The sequence below is a fragment of the Callithrix jacchus genome, chromosome 17 (genome assembly GCF_049354715.1).
Source record: "Callithrix jacchus isolate 240 chromosome 17, calJac240_pri, whole genome shotgun sequence".
In the NCBI taxonomy this organism is placed as follows: Eukaryota; Metazoa; Chordata; class Mammalia; order Primates; family Cebidae; genus Callithrix; species Callithrix jacchus.
Genome location: NC_133518.1, coordinates 58,732,024 through 58,749,827, shown reverse-complemented (window position 1 = coordinate 58,749,827; position 17,804 = coordinate 58,732,024). Strand labels below are relative to the sequence as shown.

Genomic DNA, 17,804 nt, shown 5'->3' with positions numbered 1-17,804 from the left:
TCTGGTTGTCTCTCACTTGGTCGATTACTCCTTCATAATCTGCAGGAAAAAGGCTTGTTTAAATGCTTGAACTTTAAATGTTGTTATTCTCCATGGTTCCATTTTTAAGTCTTTCTTTCTCCACCACACATTTTTCCTAGATCATGTCATTTATATATATGTGGCTTCAACTATGATCTACAAACTGATAATATCACAAAGGGATATGTTGGATCCTCTATGATAAGAAGAACAAATTAGGTGGTCGCTTTGGCAGCACATATACTAAAACTAGAAAGAACGCCCATTCACAACTGCCACTGATACACTGAAGATTAGCATGGCCCCTGTGCAAGGATGACATGCAAATTCATAAAGTGCTCCATATTTTTCGGTGTTTAGAGGGAAATTTATAGTACTAAATGCCCACAGGAGAAAGGAGGAAAGATCTAAAATTGACACCCTAACAGCACAGTGAAAAGAACTAGAGAAACAAGAGCAAACAAATTTAAAAGCTAGTAGAAGACAAGAAATAACTAAGATCAGAGCAGAACTAAAGGAGATAAAGACATGAAAAACCCTACAAAAAAACAGTGACTCTAAGAGCTGGTTTTTGAAAAGATTAACAAAATAGATAGATGGCTAGCCACACTAATAAAGAAGGAAAGAGAGAAGAATCAAATAGACACAATACAAAATGATGAAGGAAATATGAACACTGATCCCACAGAAATACAAACCACCATCAGAGAATATTCTAAACACCTCCACGTAAACAAACTAGAAAATCTAGAAGAAATGGACAAATTCCCGAACCACTACAGCCTCCCAAGACTAAACCAGGAAGAAGTCGAATCCCTGAATAGACTAATAACAAGTTGTGAATTTGAGGCTGTAATTAATAGCCTACCAACCAACAAAAAGCCCAGGAACAGATGAATTCACAACCAAACTCTACCAGAGATACGAAGAGGAACTGGTACCATTCCTTCTGAAACTATTCCAAACAATACAAAAACAGGGAATCCTCTCTAATTCATTTTATGAGGCCAGCATCATCCTGATACCAAAACCTGGCAGAGACACAACAAAAAAAGAACATTTCAGGCCAATATCCCTGATGGACATTGATGCAAAAATCCTCAACAAAATACTGGCACACCAAATCCAGCAGCACATCAAAAAGCTTATCCACCATGATTAAGTTGGCTTCATCCTCAGGATGCAAGGCTGGTTCAACATTCTCAAATAATAAAGCACAATCCATCACATCAACGGAACCAATGACAAAAACCACGTCATTATTGTAATAGATGCAGAAAAGGCCTTCAATAAAATTAAACACACCTTCATGCTAAAAACTCTCAATAAACTAGGTATTGATGGAACGTATCTCAAAATAATAAGAGCTATTTATGACAAAACCACAGCCAGTATCATACTGAATGGGCAAAAGCTGAAAGCACTTTCTTTGAAAACTGGCACAAGACAAGGGTGTCCTCTCTCAGCACTCCTATTCAACACACTATTGGAAGTTTTGTCCAGGGATTCAGGTAAAAGAAAGAAATAAAGTTATTCAAATAGGAAGAGAGGAAGTCAAATTGTCTCTGTTTGCAGATGACATGACTGTATATTTAGAAAACCCCGCCAAATCAGCCCAAAACCTCCTTAAGCTGATAAACAACTTCAGCAAAGTTTTAGGATACAAAATCAATATGCAAAAATCACAAGCATTCCTATACACCAATAATAGAGATCCAAATCAGGAATGAACGCCCATTCACCACTGCCACAAAGAGAATAAAATACCTAGGAATACAACTTACAAGGGATGCGAAGGACCTCTTCAAGGAGAACTACAAACCACTGCTCAAGGAAGTAAGAGAGGACACAAACAAATGAAAAAACATTCCATGCTCATGGATAGGAAGAATCGATATCATAAAAATGGCCATACTGCCCAAAGTAATTTATAGATTCAGTGCTATCACATTAAGCTACCATTGACTTTCTTCACAGAATTAGAAAAAACTACTTTAAATTTCATATGTAACCAAAAAAAAAAAGCCCACATAGCCTAGAAATACTTAGAAAAAAAACAAAAGTGGAAGACAGCACAATACCTGACTTCTAACTATACTACAAGGCTACAGTAACCAAAACAGCATGGTACTAGTACCAAAACAGAGATATAGAACAATAACAGAGACCTCAGAAGTAATGCCACACATCTATAACCATCTGATCTTTCACAACCCTGACAAAAACAAGCAATGGGGAAAGGATTCCCTATTTAATAAAAGATGCTGGGAAAACTGACTAGCCATATGCAGAAAACTGAAACTGGACCCCTTCCTCATACCACACTTACAATACAAAAATTGACTTAAGATGGATTAAAGACTTAAAAATAAGACCTAAAACAATAAAAACCATAGAAGAAAACCCAAGTAATACCATTCAGGACATAGGCATAGGCAAGGACTTTATGACTAAAACACCAAAAGCAATGGCGACAAAAGCCAAAATTGACAAATGGGATCTAATTAAACTAAAGAGCTTCTGCACAGCAAAAGAAAACATCATCAGATTGAACAGTCAACCTCCAGAATGGGAGAAAATTTTTGCAATCTATCTATCTGACAAAGGGCTAATATCCAGAATCTGCAAGGAACTTAAACAAATTTACAAGAAATACCAAATAACCCCATCAAAAAGTGAGTGAATGATATGAACAGACACTTTTCAAATGAAGACATTTATGCAGCCAACAAACATACGAAAATATGAAAAAATGCTCATGATCACTTGTCATTAGAGAAATGCACATCGAAATCACAATGAGATACCATCGCATGCCAGTTAGAATGGCGATCTTTAAAAAGTCAGGAAACAACAGATGCTGGAGAGAATGTGGAGAAATAGGAATACTTTTACACAATTTGGGAGTGTAGATTAGTTCAACTATTGTGGAAGACAGTGTGGCAATCCCTCAAGGATCTAGAACCAGAAATACCATTTGAATCAGCAATCCCATGACTGGGTATAAACTCCATGGATTATAAATCATTCCACTATAAAGACACATGCACACATATGTTTACTGCACCACTGTTCACAGAGCAAAGACTTGGAACCAACACAAATGTCCATCAATGATAGACTGGATAAAGAAAATGTGGCACATATACACCAGGGATTATTATGCATCCATGAAAAAGGATGAGCTCATGTCCTTTGCAGGGACATGGATGAAGCTTGGAACCATCATTCACAGCAAACTAATGCAGGAATAGAAAAACAAACACTGCATGTTTTCACTCATAAGTGAGAACTGAACAATGAGAACACACGGACACAGGGAGGGGAACATCACAAACTGGGGGCTGTCGGGGGATGGGGTGTTAGAGGAGGGATAGCAGGGGGTTGAGGGATGAGGGGATGGAGAGCATTAGGAGAAACACCTAATGTAGATGACAGGTTGATGGGTGCAGCAAACCTCTATGGTACATGTATTCCTATATAACAAACCTGCACATTCTGTACATGTATTCTAGAAATTAAAGTATAATTTAAAAAAAAGAAGAACAAATTAGGTAAATAATACACATCAACTATGAGAAAAATAATTATTCTATGATAACAAGGAAGCATAAACAATGATTCTGTTTAATAGATAAGTGAATGGCTACAATCTCACCTAATCTCTAAGTGGAAGTAGAAAAATATTTTAATCTTTCAATTCCTGCCCACCCCTACCTGCTGTAATCCAAAGAGTTCATGTGATTCAAATTGAACAGAGTCCTTATTAATACTCTAAATCAATATGTAGAAACTTCATATTTTTTTCATAACCTTTCGATCAATAATCTCACTTTTAGTATTTTATCATAAGATACAGAGAAGTGGTCAATAATTGTCAAACTGATAAAGGACATTTTCTTGACTCCTTCATGGGACTTACAACAGGGGTGCCTCATTTACTCAGCCTCCCTTGCAGGAGGGAGCATGCAAGCGAATGACTGCAGGAACTGGCCAGCTGCTCTGGTGTTGGGAGGAGCAAACACCGTTCACTTGGGTCTCCTGTGCTCCCCACTCCTTGCAGGAAGGAGCTCACACATCAGCAAGTGCAGAACCCAGCTTCTTTAGCAATGGCAGGACTGAACTCCATGGAGTCCCACAGCAGCATTGGTGTGCCTGCAACCCCAAGGCCCCAGAGGGCATGTTACAATGCTCTCTTGCCTCCACCATCTCCAGACAACAGTGTGTTATCAGCTTAGCGGGCCCTTTGCTTTATTGTGTGTGGCAGCTGCCCTAAGCCAGTGAGTGCAAAGGGTCAATGTGACAGCCCGTTTGGGTACTCATACCTGGTGTGTCCTGAATTCTTGGTCGGTGTCCAAGAATTGAAGGACGGTGAATGCAGAGACTGTTATTGAGTGATTAAAGCAGCTGTCAGTGGAGAGGAGAGCTGGAAAGAGGAGAGGAAGGAAAGGTTGCTCTCCCCTCAAGTCAAGCTGCCTCTCTGCCTCTCTTTTCAAGTCAAGTTGCCTCATCCAACCACTGTCTCTGAAGCCAAAGTCACCCCTCCCCAACATTTAGCTGCTTCTCCCCAACATCTAGCCACTTCTCCTCTCTGCCTGCTGAGTCTGAGGTCTTTATGGGCACAGGATGTGGGTGGGACAGAACATAGGTATTTTTTGGAAAAGACAACATTACATTGGTTAAAAAAAAAAAAAAACATTATTCAGAAAGAACAAATCAGGAGAGAGCAGGCATGCAGGAATGGAAGTTCTTACCTTGGGCCAAGGGTTTCAGACTTTTTGGCTCAAAGGTGGGGTTTTGCCTGGGACTTGCCCCTGTCTGACTAGAATTTAACTGCCTCCTATTGCTATCAAAACTAAGATGTGGCCAGGTGTGATGGCTCACGCCTGTAATCCCAGCACTTTGGGAGGCCGAGGTGGGCCGATCACAAGATCAAGAGATAGAGACCATCCTGGTCAACATAGTGAAACCCTGTCTCTACTAAAAAATACAAAAATTAGCTGGGCGTGGTGGCACGTGCCTGTAGTACCAGCTACTTGGGAGGCTGAGGCAGGAGCATTGCTTGAACCTGGGAGGCAGAGGTTGCAGTGAGCTGAGATCACATCACTGATAAAGGACATTTCAGCCTGGCACCTGGTGACAGAGCAAGACTGTCTCAAAAAAAAAAAAAAAGCTAGGATGTTTATCAGAAAATTATAAACTGTCTATATGTGGGCAGGACTACACAACAGAATATTCAACAGACATTTAAAATTCATGTCAGAGGAAAGTTTTACATAAAAAGGAAAGAACAAAAAGATTTATCCTCAGAATAAAAATTTTCCATCACTAAATCTACACAAAAGATAATTACAAAGACACACACACACAATTCCAAAAATTATTTGAGCAACACTGACATGAATATAGAATCTTCCAAGGTGATTATTCTGAAAATAACATTTCAACGTAAGATTTTAAGATACATAGTGAAGACCAGTTTAACAATAGTTGAAAGATTGTTTAAATAAATTTATTCTAAGATTTTGGGAATTTCCCACTAAACTTAGAGCCATATAGATTATGGGAGCTGTTGAGAAATTACGAGCCATCGCAGAGATCAGGATAAACTCAGCTTGAGGAAGGTCAAGATACACAGGTCTTTCCATGGTCAACTTTGGCATCATTAAACATATAAAAAGAACAAATTCAAATTCCTTTTACCTTTAGATACTGTTATAGCAATAAACAGCACCTACATTGCATTCAAATGATTTTCTATATTGAAGATAGGAGAATAACAAAGTAAAAGTATAATAGGAAATGTATTTGACTCTGCAATATTTAGCAATACCATTGCACAGAAACATTCACTGCATTTTAAAAATTCTGCCTGTAACTGTAACTTGACTGCTCACAGATATCCCTGGAACTTTGTGACAACAATTTGTCAACTGTCACTTTTCTAGTATTCTGTTCATGGCTGCTGCAGTGTCATACACTTAAATTAAGCCTGATTTATATTTTCTTCTTGTTTTGACCACAGTTGAATAACACTTCAAATAAGCATATTATAAAGCCCTTCATAGAGGGAATTTTTTTTTTTTAATTTTTTATTGGATTATAGGTTTTGGGGTACAAGAGCAGAGCATGCAAGACAGTTGCGTAGGTACACACATGGCAGTGTGCTTTGTTTTTCTTCTCCCCTTCACCCACATTTGGCATTTCTCCCCAGGCTATCCCTCCCCACCTCCCCCTCCCCTTTTCCCCCCAATAGACCCCACTGTTTAGTACTCCCCTTTCTGTGTCCATGTGTTCTCATTTTTCATCACCCACCTATGAGTGAGAATATGCGGTGTTTCATTTTCTGTTCTTGTGTCAGTTTGCTGAGGATGATGTTTTCCAGATTCATCCATGTCCCTACAAACGACACGAACTCATCATTTCTGATTGCTGCATAATATTCCATGGTGTATATGTGCCACATTTTTCCAATCCAGTCTATTATCAATGGGCATTTGGGTTGATTCCAGGTCTTTGCTATTGTAAACAGTGCTGCAATGAACATTCGTGTACATGTGTCCTTATAGTAGAACGATTTATAGTCTTTTGGATATATACCCAGTAATGGGATTGCTGGGTCAAATGGAATTTCTATTTCTAAGGCCTTGAGGAATCGCCACACTGTCTTCCACAATGGTTGAACTAATTTACACTCCCAACAACAGTGTAAAAGTGTTCCTTTTTCTCCACATCCTTTCCAGCATCTGTTGTCTCCAGATTTTTTAATGATCGCCATTCTAACTGGCGTGAGATGGTATCTCAATGTGGTTTTGATTTGCATCTCTCTGATGACCAGTGACGATGAGCATTTTTTCATATGATTGTTGGCCTCATATATGTCTTCTTTCGTAAAGTATCTGTTCATATCCTTTGCCCACTTTTGAATGGGCTTGTTTGGTTTTTTCCTGTAAATCTGCTTGAGTTGTTTGTAAATTCTGGATATCAGCCCTTTGTCAGATGGGTAGACTGCGAAAATTTTTTCCCATTCTGTTGGTTGCCGATCCACTCTAGTGACTGTTTCTTTTGCCGTGCAGAAGCTGTGGAGTTTCATTAGGTCCCATTTGTCTATTTTGGCTTTTGTTGCCAATGCTCTTGGTGTTTTGTTCATGAAGTCCTTGCCTACTCCTATGTCCTGGATAGTTTTGCCTAGATTTCCTTCTAGGGTTTTTATGGTGCCAGGTCTTATGTTTAAGTCTTTAATCCATCTGGAGTTAATTTTAGTGTAGGGTGTCAGGAAGGGGTCCAGTTTCTGTTTTCTGCACATGGCTAGCCAGTTTTCCCAACACCATTTGTTAAACATGGAATCCTTGCCCCATTGCTTGTTTTTGTCAGGTTTATCAAAGATTGTATAGTTGTATGTATGTTGTGTTGCCTCCGGTGCCTCTGTTTTGTTCCATTGGTCTATATCTCTGTTTTGGTACCAGTACCATGCTGTTTTGATTACTGTAGCCTTGTAATATAGTTTGAAATCCGGTAGTGTGATGCCCCCCACTGTGTTCTTTTTGCTTAGAATTGACTTGGCTATGCGGGCTCTCTTTTGGTTCCATATGAAGTTCATGGTGGTTTTTTCCAGTTCTGTGAAGAAAGCCGATGGTAGCTTGATGGGGATAGCGTTGATTCTGTAAATTACTTTGGGCAGTATAGCCATTTTCACGATATTAATTCTTCCTAACCATGAACATGGAATGTTTCTCCATCTGTTTGTGTCCTCTCTGATTTCGTTGAGCAGTGGTTTGTAGTTCTCCTTGAAGAGGTCCCTTATGTTCCTTGTGAGTTGTATTCCAAGGTATTTTATTCTTTTTGTAGCAATTGCGAATGGCAGTTCGCTCTTGATTTGGCTTTCTTTAAGTCTGTTATTGGTGTAGACGAATGCTTGTGATTTTTGCACATTGATTTTATATCCTGAGACTTTGCTGAAGTTGTTTATCAGTTTCAGGAGTTTTTGGGCTGAGGCGATGGGGTCTTCTAGGTATACTATCATGTCGTCTGCAAATAGAGACAATTTGGCTTCCACCTTTCCTATTTGAATACCCTTTATTTCTTTTTCTTGCCTGATTGCTCTGGCTAGAACTTCCAGTACTATATTGAATAGGAGTGGTGAGAGAGGGCATCCTTGTCTAGTACCAGATTTCAAAGGGAATGCTTCCAGTTTTTGCCCATTCAGTATGATATTGGCTGTTGGTTTGTCATAAATAGCTGTTATTACTTTGAGATACGTTCCATCGATACCGAGTTTATTGAGGGTTTTTAGCATAAAGGGCTGTTGAATTTTGTCAAATGCCTTCTCTGCGTCAATTGAGATAATCATGTGGTTTTTGTTTTTGGTTCTGTTTATGTGGTGAATTACGTTGATAGACTTGCGTATATTGAACCAGCCTTGCATCCCTGGGATGAATCCTACTTGATCATGATGAATAAGTTTTTTGATTTGCTGTTGCAATCGGCTTGCCAATATTTTATTGAAGATTTTTGCATCTATGTTCATCATGGATATTGGCCTGAAGTTTTCTTTTCTCGTTGGGTCTCTGCCGGGTTTTGGTATCAGGATGATGTTGGTCTCATAAAATGATTTGGGAAGGATTCCCTCTTTTTGGATTGTTTGAAATAGTTTTAGAAGGAATGGTACCAGCTCCTCCTTGTGTGTCTGGTAGAATTCGGCTGTGAACCCATCTGGACCTGGGCTTTTTTTGTGAGGTAGGCTCTTAATTGCTGCCTCAACTTCAGACCTTGTTATTGGTCTATTCATAGTTTCAGCTTCCTCCTGGTTTAGGCTTGGGAGGACACAGGAGTCCAGGAATTTATCCATTTCTTCCAGGTTTACTAGTTTATTTGCATAGAGTTGTTTGTAATATTCTCTGATGATGGTTTGAATTTCTGTGGAATCTGTGGTGATTTCCCCTTTATCATTTTTTATTGCATCTATTTGGTTGTTCTCTCTTTTATTTTTAATCAATCTGGCTAGTGGTCTGTCTATTTTGTTGATCTTTTCAAAAAACCAGCTCTTGGATTTATTGATTTTTTGAAGGGTTTTTCGTGTCTCAATCTCCTTCAGCTCAGCTCTGATCTTAGTAATTTCTTGTCTTCTGCTGGGTTTTGAGTTTTTTTGATCTTGCTCCTCTAGCTCTTTCAATTTTGACGATAGGGTGTCAATTTTGGATCTCTCCATTCTCCTCATATGGGCACTTATTGCTATATACTTTCCTCTAGAGACTGCTTTAAATGTGTCCCAGAGGTTCTGGCACGTTGTGACTTCGTTCTCATTGGTTTCGAAGAACTTCTTTATTTCTGCCTTCATTTCGTTGTTTACCCAGTCAACATTCAAGAGCCAGTTGTTCAGTTTCCATGAAGCTGTGCGGTTCTGGGTCAGTTTCTGAATTCTGAGTTCTAACTTGATTGCACTATGGTCTGAGAGGCTGTTTGTTATGATTTCAGTTGTTTTGCATTTGTTGAGCAGTGCTTTACTTCCAATTATGTGGTCAATTTTAGAGTAGGTGTGATGTGGTGCTGAGAAGAATGTGTATTCTGTGGATTTGGGGTGGAGAGTTCTGTAAATGTCCACCAGGTTTGCTTGCTCCAGGTCTGAGTTCAAGCCCTGGGTATCCTTGTTGATTTTCTGTCTGGTTGATCTGTCTAGTATTGACAGTGGAGTGTTAAAGTCTCCCACTATTATTGTGTGGGAGTCTAAGTCCTTCTGTAAGTCATTAAGAACTTGCCTTATGTATCTGGGTGCTCCTGTGTTGGGTCCATATATGTTTAGGATCGTTAGCTCTTCTTGTTGTATCGATCCTTTTACCATTATGTAATGGCCTTCTTTGTCTCTTTTGATCTTTGTTGCTTTAAAGTCTATTTTATCAGAGATGAGAATTGCAACTCCTGCTTTTTTTTGCTTTCCATTAGCTTGGTAAATCTTCCTCCATCCCTTTATTTTGAGCCTTTGTGTATCCTTGCATGTGAGATGGGTTTCCTGGATACAGCACACTGATGGGTTTTGGATTTTTATCCAATTTGCCAGTCTGTGTCTTTTGATTGGTGCATTTAGACCATTTACATTTAGGGTTAATATTGTTATGTGTGAATTTGATACTGCCATTTTGATTCTAAGTGGCTGTTTTGCCTGTTAGTTGTTGAAGATTCTTCATTATGTCGAAGCTCTTTAGCATTCAGTGTGATTTTGGAATGGCTGGTACTGATTGATCCTTTCTATGTGTAGTGCCTCTTTTAGGAGCTCTTGTAAAGCAGGCCTGGTGGTGACAAAATCTCTGAGTACTTGCTTGTTCGCAAAGGATTTTATTCTTCCTTCACTTCTGAAGCTCAGTTTGGCTGGATATGAAATTCTGGGTTGAAAGTTCTTTTCTTTAAGAATGTTGAATATTGGCCCCCACTCTCTTCTGGCTTGTAGTGTTTCTGCCGAGAGATCTGCTGTGAGTCTGATGGGCTTCCCTTTGTGGGTGACCCGACCTTTCTCTCTGGCTGCCCTTAGTATTCTCTCCTTTATTTCAACCCTGTTGAATCTGACGATTATGTGCCTTGGGGTTGCTCTTCTTGCGGAATATCTTTGTGGTGTTCTCTGTATTTCCTGCAATTGAGTGTTGGCTTGTCTTGCTAGGTGGGGGAAATTTTCCTGGATGATGTCCTGAAGAGTATTTTCCAGCTGGGATTCATTCTCTTCGTCCCCTTCTGGTACACCTATCAAACGTAGGTTAGGTCTTTTCACATAGTCCCACATTTCTTGGAGACTTTGTTCATTCCTTTTTGCGCTTTTTTCTCTGATCTTGGTTTCTCGTTTTATTTCATTGAGTTGGTCTTCGACTTCAGATATTCTTTCTTCTGCTTGGTCAATTCGGCTATTGAAACTTGTGCATGCTTCGCGAAGTTCTCGTATTGTGTTTTTCAGCTCCTTTAATTCATTCATATTCCTCTCTAAGTTATCCATTCTTGTTATCATTTCCTCAAATCTTTTTTCAAATCTTTTCTCAAGGTTCTTAGTTTCTTTGCATTGATTTAATACATGATCTTTTAGCTCACAAAAGTTTCTCATTATCCATCTTCTGAAGTCTAATTCCGTCATTTCGTCACAGTCATTCTCCGTCCAGCTTTGTTCCCTTGCTGGTGAGGAGTTTTGGTCCTTTCTAGGAGGCGATGTGTTCTGGTTTTGGGTGTTTTCCTCCTTTTTGCGCTGGTTTCTTCCCATCTTTGTGGATTTGTCCGCTGGTCGTCTGCGTAGTTGCTGACTTTTCGTTTGGGTCTCTGAGTGGACACCCAGAATGTTGATGATGAAGTATTTCTGTTGCTTGGTTTTCCTTCTACCAGTCTAGCCCCTTCGCTGTACGACTGTTGAGGTCCGCTCCAGACCCTGCTTGTCTGGGGTGCACCTCTAGTAGCCGTGGCACAGCGAGGGATGCTACCAGTTTCTTTTTCTGCTCTCTTTGTCCCAGGATGATGCCTGCCTAATGACAGTCTTTTGGATATAGAGGGGTCAGGGAGCTGCTTGAGGAGACAGTTTGTACTTTATAGGGGTTTAATTGCTGAGCTGTGTACTCTGTTGTTCATTCAGGGCTGTTAGGCTGCTATGTTTGATTCTGCTGCAACACAGCTCATTAAACAACCCTTTTTTTTTTCTCAAATGCTCTGTGTTGAGGGGTTTGGGCTTTATTTTTGGATGTCCGATCAGGTGTCCTGCCCAGCTCGAAGGCAGACTAGCCACTGTTTGGCTGCCGAGGCTCCGCCCTGCTGTTGTGTGATTCGCGCTGTTCCTGCCGGCTCTGCTGTGGTCTCCGCCACGCCCTGCGGCGGAGTCTCTTCGTTGTAGCGTGTTGCCTCAGCAACGGCTGGCTGCGTCAGCAGTGGGCGTGTATCTCAGTTGGGGCGGGTTGCCTCGGCAACGGCTGGCTGCCTCAGCAGTGGGCGTGTATCTCAGTTGGGGCGGGTTGCCTCGGCAACGGCTGGCTGCGTCAGCAGTGGGCGTGTATATCAGTTGGGGCAGGTTGCCTCGGTAGTGGTGGACGCCCCTCCCCCACAGAGCTTCTCGGACCGTCTGCCCGGGATAGTTTGAAATCGCGGTTTTGTTCGTCCCACTGGGTATCCCAAACGATCTGTCCCTGCAATCCCCTGGGCTGGGCTACTGTGCAAGTCTCGTTCAGTCTCAAGTCCAGCCCTCTCAAGTCTCAGGTTGCCGGTTCAACAAGGCACCCGGACAAGCGTGCCCTGTGGGGATTGCTGGGTAGGGCCGGCCGCCGCCGCCCCGGCTGCCGGCTTCGCCAGGCAGACCTACTGCCTGGCGTCCCGTGTCTTTTTATACTTGGGAGTTTCCCCGTTCTGTGGGCAACAAAGATCAGTCTGGAAATGCAGCACTGACTCACCGTTTGCGAATTCAACGCGGGCTCCAATCCTGGGTTGTTCTCACAGCGCCATCTTGAGTCCGCTCCCGGGAATTTTTTTTTAAAATAGCATTTGGTCTTTACCTAAAATAGCAATCAATCAAACCTTTAAAAATGCATCTATATTTGAGTGTAATTTTTTTATTATTTAAGTGTAATTTTGATTATTTTACCCTGTTATACCTTACAGAATTTAAAACATACAAGGCACACAACTTTCCTTGGAAAAATATGCCATCTGTTTTGTTCTATACATCAGTTGTCCACTTAAAATGTTTAATCACATAGAGATAATTGTTTTTAAATGATTTTTACATAAAATTATAAAAATAAACTATGTTAAAAAATCAGTGTGAAAGCCACAAAATGCTATAGACTTTGCTAGTTAGACTCTATATACAATACCAAAAAATTACCACATCAAGATTTAAAATCAAAATAGCAGGTCTTTTGCATGCATTCTAGAGAATTCAACAGAATAAAATCATCAGGGAAGACAGGGGTGTAGAAGAACTTTTTGGGAGTAATTACAACATTAGATAATTTTTCTATTATTCGGTAGAGCCAGTGACGTTCAAAATTAAAATATTTTACCATGATTATTGATCATGTCTATGTTTAACGGAACATAAGCACTGAGTATAAACAGGCATGTTTTTAAAAGAAACAGGCTTGATAACACTGAAATAAACATATAGATTAATATTGTTAACAAAAGCTGTCTAAAAATTATGGCTGGGATATCCGGAATCTTAATTAAAATTCCAGCAGCCCGGAAAACCTAAGAAATGAAAGGAAAAAATAAGTAACTCCATTTTCTGGCTAGCTCCCAAATACAACTCTCTTCATACAAGAAATACTAGGTAACATGCTAGTGAAACTTGAATAGGTAGTTATCCTAAGTTCTTAAAGATAAGGTCCCCCTGTAAGATGTATTTTCTGCCCACTCAACTTGCCCTGGTGGATCCTTTCACCACCCTGCACATACCCTTTGTCACCCTCTTCTTACCACCGATCAAGAGCAGAAAAAGATCTAGCTGCAAATACATACGGCATACTTACCTCTGTTTCTTAGTTCCTATAGTCTGATTTTTCTTTTTATTCTAAATTTCCACTTTTCTTTCTGTTTCTGACTTTCTGTAATCAAAGCCTCGCTCTTTTATCCTAGAGAACTGAAATGTCTGCGCCGTTTGTTGATCATATCTGAAAACTATTTCTTTTTTTTCTTTTCTTTTCTTTTTTTTTTTTTTGAGATGGATTCTCAATCTGTCACCCATGCTGGAGTGTAGTGGTGTGATCTCGACTCACTGCAACCTCCGCCTCCCAGCTTCAAGCAATTCTCCTACCTCCACCCCCCAAGTAGCTGGGATTACAGGCATGTGTCACCACAATCAGTTAATTTTTTGTATTTTTTTAGTAGAGACAGGGTTTTATTGTGTTAGTCAGGATGGTCTCAATTTCCTGACCTCATGATTCACCCTCCTTGGCCTCCCAAAGTGCTGGGATTACAGGGGTGAGCCACCGTTCTGGGCCGAGAACTATTTCTTAATAAATTATACTGAAACAGTTTCCACTGATGGATGAACACACAGACTTATTTCCCTTGTGACATATTAATTCTACAGGTCGTGGCATTAAAATCAGGGACTTAGAATCCTAAGACCTCAAAGCCGGATTTTTCACACAATATTTCCAAATAATTGAATATAACTATATTTAAAATTTTAATGTCTTTACAGAAAAATGTATATACTGACAACAAAGCCAAAAGAAATTGGATTGGATTGAAGGGAGATTTCCCCACCATCTTATCTACAAAACTCTATTACATTGCTTCAGGGATAATCTTTGTCTTTTTTTTCTGTTGGTAATTAACAAACTTAATAGGATCTACTAGTCATACAATAATTTATGCAAACACACTGATACTGCTTCTTAAAAAGTGAAGCTTTGGCAAGCGTGGTGGCTCATGCCTGTAATCCCAGCACTTTAGGGAGGCTGAGGTGGGTGGATCATGAGGTCAAGAGATTGAGACCATCCTGGCCAACATGGTGAAACCCTGTCTCTACTAAAAATACAAAAATTAACTGGGCGTGGGTAGTGGCACATACCTGTAGTCCCAGCTACTTCGAAGGCTGAGGTAGGAGAATAGCTTGAACTCAGGAGGATGCGGAGGTTGCAGCGAGTCAATATCATGCCCCTGTACTCCAGCCTGGTGACAAGTGAGACTCCATCTCAAAAAAAAAAAAAAAAAGTGAAGCTTTGAACATTTCTGAAAGATGCCAAGCAGCAGTATACACGTTAATTCCTAAATTATGTATAGCTTGAGTTTGAAAGGCCAAGTTAAATATTCTTAACAAAAAGGTAATATAAACATTCATCTGCAGTATTCCAACATTCATACATCCCAATGTGTAGTTTTCTTTTCCCAGGCATGCAAGCAAGCACTGCTAAAGAGACCTATGTCTTTAAGGTGGTTTTACCAGCCCACGTGTCAACCAAGAGACAACCTCAGAATGTAATTGCCCACAATTTACCACTTATTCAATATAAATTACTAACATCCTCAGGCAAGACGGCCAATCTACTGAACAAGATTACGTGGCTTAGTCAATGAAACTATGAGGCCAAGAAAACCATGTCAGTCAAGTTCAAGGAATAACATTATAATTTAATAAACTTTTTGGTGATTGTCAGCACATCAACTTGTAAGTACTTAATTGCAATCTTCCTCCCAATGGTATAAGAGTGGCATGTTCCTTAGGGTTAGGAATGCTTCAAACTTCTCTATTCATAAAACGTACCCTTGGCTGGTTAACCCTGGGACTAAAAGTTTCCAAACCATGGAATTACAAACAAATTTACTAGAAGCCTGAGTAACTACATACCCCCGAAATAAATTTAGGTTTGCATAAGGCTGATATTATTTCATTTATACACCTATTCCCAAATATATATATATATATTTTTTTCTTTTCTCCCAGGGATAACATCACTATTGTAAAACCAAATATATTTAATGCTTTATTTACAGATCTTCCAATTGATTCAAATATTTCACTATTATAGGCAATGCTATCATTATTGTCTTTGGAACTTGCTGTATATTTATCTAATTATATTTTTGCAATAAAGTCAAGAAATTGTAAATATCTTGTTAATTTCCTTCACCACATTTCTACAAGAATTTGTACCTTTTTATTATTCCTATTGAAGAGCTACCTATGTATTAAAAAACTTAAACCTTGTTATATTTTATCATTTTCCATTTAAGCATTTTCTCATTTAAGCATTATTTAAAGCAGAAATAATACTTTAAAATTTTAGGAAATCATATTTGTCAATAATTTTCAGTTACCAACTGAAATAAAAAATTGCCAGATTAGGGCATTTGGTGGCTGCCCACTGGACCCCCTTGGTGCTGGTCCTTGTGCCTGCCATTGGGTAACTTGCACATGGTCCTGTCTCATTCAGCCTTAACCATCTTGGCCTCCCACTATGGTGCTGAGCAAGGAGCTCACACCACTGTGTACTACATGGATCAGCCTACTGCCTGAGGCAACTGAGAGCTTCACCTAGTAAACAAGGATGAAGTATATAGCCATCCACATTGGTCTCAGTTCTTTCTTACCCATAAGCACCATCTACTGACCCATGGTGCTTATTGGTAAGAACAAACTGAGGCTAATGTGGATGGGTATATACTTCAAAGGTCAAAATACAGCCCATTATATATAAAAACATGCTGACAGGGGTGCATAGGGCTATGGAAGCAAAGCCAAAAGACTCCATACAACATTCTCTATAGTGGCAATCCTTAGGGAGTGGGGGGAAAGGGAGAAAAAAATCTCAATATGATAAAGAAAGAGAGAAAGAAAAAAAATCCTATCCACACAAAAATAATTACAAAAATTATAAGTGACAGTGTCTACAGATGAGAAGGAACCAGCAGAAGAATTCTGGTATGAGAAATCTAAATGTTGTGACACCAACGGAGGATCACACTAGCTCCCCAGCAATGGTTGATAATCAAAATGGAAACTCAAAAATTACAGAAAAAAAATCCAAAGCATAGATTGCAAGAAAGCTCAATGAAATCCAAGATAAAGTGGAAAATTAACACGAATAAACTTCTTTTTTTTTTTGAGACAGTCTCACTGCTCTGTTATCCAGGCTGGAGTGCAGTGGCATGATCTCAGCTCACTGCAGCCTCAACCTTCTGGGCTAAAGCAATCCTCCCACCTCAGCCTCCCAAATAAGCTGGGACCAAAGGTATGTACGACCACACCCAACTAATTTTTGTGCTTTTTATAGACAGGTTTCACCATGTTGCCCAGGCTGGTCTTGAACTCCTGAGCTCAAGCAAACCACCTTGGCCTCTCAAAGTGCTGAGATTATAGGTTTGAGCCACCCAGCCACACAAAGAAACTTCTAAAGCAACCCAGGAAATGAAGGAAGAGATTAACAACATAAGAAGAAATTAATTAGAGTTTCTAAAACAGAAAAACTCAATGAATTTCATAATACAATTAAAAGCTTTATCAGTAGACTAGATCAAGCAGAAAAAATTAATTTCAAAATGTCAAGATGGGTCTTTTGAACTAACCCAGTCAAACAAAATATTAAAAAAGAATTTCAAAAAATGAGCAAAGTCTTCAAGAGGTACAGGATTATTTAAAGTGAACAATCCCATGAATTATTGGTATTTTCTAGAGAAAAAGAGAAATGTAAACAATCTGGAAGACATATTTCGAAGAATAATCAAAGAAAATTTCCCTAGTCTTCCTATAAACACTCATATATAAAAAACTAAAAGAACACTGGAGAGATACTATACAAAATGAACATCATGAAAGTATATTGTCATCAGACTACCCAAAGTCAACACTAAAGAAAAAATTCTTAAAGACAGCTGAGAAAAAGGTCAGATCATGTACAAAGGGAACCCTATCAGGCTAACGGCAGACTTCCTGGCAGAAACTTTACAAACTGGAAGAAACAGAAGTCCTATTTACAGCATTCTTAAAGAAAAGAAATTCCAACCAAGATTGTCATATCCTGCCAAATTTAGCTTAATAAGCAAAGGAAAAATAAAATCTTTTTCAGACAAACAATCACTAAGGGAATTCACTAGCACGAGACCAACCTCACAAGTACTCTCAAGAGAATTCTAAATGTGGAAATGAAAGAATAGTACCTGTTACCACAAAAACAGTCTTAGGTATTATGCATAAACCAGATCCCATAAAGCAACTACAGAAGAGAAACTACAAAGCAGCCATCTAAAAATTTTACAATAGAATCAGAACCTCACACATCAATATTAATCTTGAATGTAAATGGTTGTCACTTTTTTTTATTATA

At 39.4% G+C, this 17,804-nt stretch overlaps 1 pseudogene; it reads left to right on the top strand.

Moving 5' to 3' along the window:
* The first annotated feature begins 273 nt into the window (after positions 1 to 273).
* LOC118149027 (U6 spliceosomal RNA) lies at positions 274 to 371 on the top strand (annotated as a pseudogene).
* The last annotated feature ends 17,433 nt before the right edge of the window (positions 372 to 17,804 follow it).